Here is a 5,838-nt window from a genome sequence, read left to right on the forward strand (position 1 = left end):
AAACAAGCTTGGCCACCACACTATCATCAAGTCCCCCGACTACTGAGTCAGCCATGAAGAAGAGAGAAGACAACAACACACTTCTTTTCACTGTGGATGTCAAGGCCAACGAGCACCAGATCAGACAGGCTGTGAAGAAGCTCTGTGACTCTGATGAGGCCAAGGTCAACACCCTGATCAGGCCTGATGGAGAGGAGAAGGCATGTTCGACTGGCTCCCAACTGTGACGCTTTGGATGCTGCCAACAAAATCGGGATCATCTCAACTGAGTCCAGCTGGCTAATTCTAAATATAAAAACTTTTTACTGTAAACAGCAAAAATCATAATATAAATTATTTTTAAACTTTATTGAGATACACATTATGTCAAACTGCTAAGCTCCACATATTTAAAATGGTTCATTCGATGAGTTATGGCAGATTATACATCTGTGAAACAACTGCACAAAGGATACAGAACACTCTGTCACCCCAAAAGTCTCCTTGTGTCCCCTTTCAGGCCGTCCCTTGTTCTCAGGCAACACTGATCTGCCTTCTGTCACTACAGCCTGCATTTTCTAGACTTCTCTGTAAACGGAACTGACTTTATGTATGGAAAGGAGTGACTTCTTTCACTAGGCATGACGACTTTGAGGTTCATCCATGTGGTTGTTCGTATCGACAGTCCTTCCTTATTACCCCTGAGTAGTATCCCATTGTGTGAATGTACCACATTTTGCTTATCCATTCAGCTACCGAGTTGTTTCTAGTTTTCAGCTATTATTACAAATAAGCTGCTATGTGCGAGTTTTTGTATGGATATATGTTTACATTTTTCTTGGGTAAATAGGGTAAATCGCTATGAGCAGAATTGCTGGGTCATATGATGTTTAATTTTTTAAGAAACTGCCAAACTGTTTTCTAACATGGCTGTACCATTTACAGTCTCGCCAGGAATATTTATGAGTTAGTTCACAGGAAAAATTCCTTCCCTTTACTCATAGAATACTTCACTTTTGGCACTTCTAGGCACCAAATGTTTTCCCCCACAGCAGACAATTCTGCTATTCCAGCTTGGTGCCCTACGAGTTAACTCAATTTTGATACTATCTAACTGGAGATAGCATCAGATCCCACAAGGTAAGGGCTGTCTCACAAGATTCCTCCCACCTTCTACTTCAGACACCAACTGCAAGTCTGGACTGTCACCTGTGCTTCTGCCCAACCTGCGACAGATCAGAGGTTCCCACAAACCCCTCAATTAGGTTCAATTAATTTGCCAATTCCCTGGCTCACAAAACTCAGGAAACATTTTACTTACTAAATTACCAGCTTATTATAAAAGGATATAACTCAGGAACAGCTAGATAGAGAGGCATAGGGCAAGGTGTGTGGGAAGGGGCATGGAACTTTCACGTTCTCTCCAGGCTTGCCACTCTCCCTGAATCCCCACGTGTTCACTAACTCAGAAGCTCTCTGAACCCCATCTTTTTTGTGTGTAATGGAGGCTTCATTACATAGGCATGATTGAGTAACTCATTGGACATTAGTGATTAATTCAACTTCCAGACTCTCTACCTTCCCCCAGAGGATAGGGGATGTGGCTAAAAATTCCCACCCTCTAATCAGATTGTTGGTTCCCCTGGCAACCAGCCCCCATCCTTAAGGGCTTCACAGAAGTCATCTCATTAACATAAACTCAGGTATGGTAGAAAGGGGCTTGTTATGAAAATCACTTAGGAAATTCCAAGGGTTTTAGGAACTCTGCCAGGGACAGAGATAAAGACTAAATATGTATTTATTATAAATCACGATGTTACAGTTAGTTGTAGAAACTCTCACCAACACTTGGTATTGTCAAACTTTTCTATTTTAGCTATTCTAGTGAGGGACAGATGGTATCTCATTGTCATTTTAATCTGCACTTTCATGCTGGCTGAGACACTGAGTATTTTTCATGTGCTTACTGGCCATTCATATATTTTCTCTTATTAAATGTCTGTTCAAATATTTTGCCCACTTTTTTGAACTATTTTTTTCTAATTTAATGCAAGAATTCTTTACACATTCTGGATACAAGCCTTTTATCTGGTAAATGTGTTGCAAATCTATCTTTCCGGCCTATGGTTTGCCTTCCATTTCCTAAGGGAAATCTTCTAAAGAGTAGAATCTTTATAAAAAGTCCAATTTGGTAATATTTTGTTATGGTTCATGTGTTCTGTTTGCTAAACATCGGGAATTTGTAACTTTTTGTCTTTTATCAGATATGGAAAGCTGTTGGCTATAATTTCTTCGGCTGCTTTTCTGCTCATTTTTTCTTTCCTTTTTGAGTCTCATATCGGATGTACATTAGACCCTCTGACATTGTCCCACAGGTCCCTGAAGCTTTAATTGTTTTCCATTCCTTTTCTCTTTGTCTTTTTTTTGAATAATTTCTCTTCATTTATCTTTATGTTCACTGATTCGTTCCCTCTCACATCTCCATTTTGCTATTAAGCCCATCTAGGGAATTTTAAATTTTCATATGCTGTGTTTTTTTCAGTTCTGAAATTTCCATTTGATTATTTTTATACGTCCTATTTATTAGATGTCTTCTCCCCACATTCATTTCAAACATATTTTTTTATTAATAGCTGCTTCACTACCCTAGCGTGATAATTCCAACATCTGAGACATCTTAATATTGTCTTTTCCCTTGAGAGCGACTCGTTTTTTTTTCTTTTTTTTTTTTTTGGTTGTATACCAACTGATTCTGGAGAGTATCCTGGGCATTGTACACATTATGTTGTGGAGAATCGGGATTCTGTTATATCCCTAAATGGTGAGGGTTTTGCTTGAGCGGGCAATTAACTCGACTAGATTCAGACTGTGAGTTGTCTCTCGCTTGCTCTGGACAGTAGTTCAAATCTCAGTTTGATTCCTTAGCTTCTGCTGCTGTGTCTGTTCTGTTCACACATAGAGGTAAGCCAGAGATCTGCGGGAAGGTCACCTACATCTCCGGCTCTCCCCCTGTGGGATTCCTTACTCTCCAGTGACTTGAGCTTTAACAGATGGTGGACTTTGGGGTAAAAATTTTGTCCACCGCTGATGTGCTGCTCTACAACTATGGTTTGTTCACAGGGCAAAGTGTGTGTGTGGTTAGGCGGGGAGTTTTGAGTTCCCTGCTTCTCTCCAAATCACCAGGCAGTGGTTTAGAGTTTGCAGATATCTGTAGGAGAGCTGGTCTGTGGGGACTTAACCCACTAAACGCCAAGCGAAGCCAATTCCTTTTCCTGTTTGCTCAGGGCGTACCAGTGTGGACTTTAAGAAAACGACCCCCTGCACTCCTTCTGTGGCTTCCATCCTTCTCTTCCTTCGCTGAAACGAAGATGTTCTCTAAAGGTCTATTTTAACGTTCTGTCCTTAGGTCTCTTCTAGTGCTGCTAAATTTTCTCAGGAATCTCATTCATTCACATAACCTCTGCAGGCAGCACTTCCAAGATGCATCTTTCACTTTCTTCTGAGTTTCATACTTGTATTTCCAGCCATCTCCTTTACATCTTCCCATGGAACCGTTAGGCTAGAATCCGTCCCTTCTCTGGGTTCACCTGCTGTGTATTCGTTCAGGGAGCTGGGCTTAGAATTACTAAGAGCCAAGGACACTTGTCTCATTACCTCCAATTTCTTCACTGTGAGGGGAGAACCAAAAATGACGGCAAGGCTGTTACTTACTGACTGGCTGACAATACCTAACCTTGAGGACAATCCCAAAAGAACTGCCACGAGGCTTAGGAATATGGCCTTCTTTCCTTCCTCCCCTGCACTGTCAGTGTTGATAACTAGCATTGCTACATATCATGACTCACTTTACTTATTCCACATTCATTGCCAGCTATTCGCTGAACAGCTACCCTGTGCCCCAGACACAATTCTAAGCATTAGGAAGAGATGAGCAGGACAAGGCCCCTGGTGTTCTGGAGCTTGCATTCTGGTGGGGGATACACGGCAAGAGCACGAAACAAGCAGATTTCTTCGTAATGTGCCGTGAGGGACATAAGTGAGTGGAGGTGACGCCTGGGGATGGGGAACATGACCACAGACAGAATGGTGAGGAAGGGCCTCTCTGAGGAGTGACTTTTAAGCGGAAGTCAAAACGATAGATAACAAGAAGCTAATTCCCATCAGAGCAGACACCAAGTGCAAAGGGCAGTGGGATGGTCAACTCAAGGGCAAGGCCATACAGACGAGGCTGGCAGGTGGGTATGGGGCAGAGCGCGGGGCCTGGGCAGTCTCAGGAATGGGGAGTCTGGACTATATTCCAGATGAGGTGCCAAGTTACTTTAATGAAAATTACTTTTCGAAGACAAGTATCAGAATAGAATGAAAGGTATCTTGTAATTATTCATATTCGATCAACTCTATTCACATAGATAAAACCTAAAGGAAAAATTCAATCTATATATATGTGTTTACAGTCACTTATGTTAAAAAAATTTGGAAATAAAAATCCATTAGAGGAAAAAGAATTTAGTCAGTAAAATGTTCTCTAGAAAGATGCTATAAGTCATTATTCCTAGAAAAGAATTATAGACATATATGTCTATATGATATATATGTCTATATCCATCCAATGGCATGACAGTATTCTTCGAAGTTATAAAAAAAATCAATATTACCTGTCAAGTACTATCTTTTGCATGTACAACCAAAACTGCTAAGGTTACCTGAACAAGAAATCCCTGGTGTCTATTACACAAAGCTTTTAATAGGACTTGCCTTGACAATTTCCTCCTAAATCATCTTTTCCTCCCTGAGCTCAATACATTATCGCTACTTAATTTCATGACTACACAAAGCTGTTTTAGGCACTACTTGGGGAATAAGTTTTAAGAGTTCAAGTAAATGCAAATGATGTTTTTGCTACCTTTTCTCAAAAGATTTCACATTAGAATAGAGATTATAACATTAAACTATTATATGTGTTTAGTTTCTACAGTTATATATATATCTCAGTATCTTATGCAGGAACAAAAGACAAATGGTCGTGTTTGCCTTGTAATTCTCTATCAGAGACTGACAACCTCACAATGCTGAAAAGCACAAGCTATTATGAAATGCTCTGAGTGCTGTCTCTGTAACGTTTACTAGACTTTCTTCCTTCCGTTCTCTAACCTCAGGAGAAGCATGACTGAAGACTAGAGATAAACTTACTTATTGTAAAATGTGAATGCAGTTAGATGATCATCTCCCCTCCCCTCTTCTTTACAACCCAATTTCAGATCATTTTACATAACCTTTCCCGTTGGCAGCCCCTCGCCTGGAGAGAGTTTCAGGGTTCCTACTCTCCGGGGTGGAAGCGATAAACACGGATTGCAGCATCACCTGACAAAGCATTTGCTGTATTTACCACGTGGGCAGAGCTGTGCCCTGCGGCCCATCACAGTTCGATTCTGTTTCGCAATCTCCTCCTGTGGAAATCTCTGTCTAGAACAACCTGCTCTGCTCCTTAAATGGGCTCTGCCAGCCTGAACCTGATGCAATCGGAGAAGGGTTCTGGGCCCTGCCTAAGCATTTCAAACTCCCGGATGAAGTCCCAGGGCCGCCAGTTAACACTGGGTTCTTGCCCAGGAAAGACGGTCAAAGGTGCTGCATACTGCAGTGTGGCCATGGGCTGAGCTGACACGAACCTCTCACTCGTGATCAACTTTATCCAGAAAAGAGAAGGTAGTATTAAGGAGCACGGACTTGACAGCTGGACTGCTTGCATCTTGATCCTTCCCTCCCCACTGATGAGCTGCATGACCTTGGCCAACAGCCCCACCTCCCTCAGCCAAAGCACTGAAAACAGTACTCAGCACATAATAAAAACTCAACACCATA

Source organism: Pteropus alecto, unplaced genomic scaffold, assembly GCF_000325575.1.
Source record: "Pteropus alecto unplaced genomic scaffold, ASM32557v1 scaffold34, whole genome shotgun sequence".
Lineage (NCBI taxonomy): Eukaryota > Metazoa > Chordata > Mammalia > Chiroptera > Pteropodidae > Pteropus > Pteropus alecto.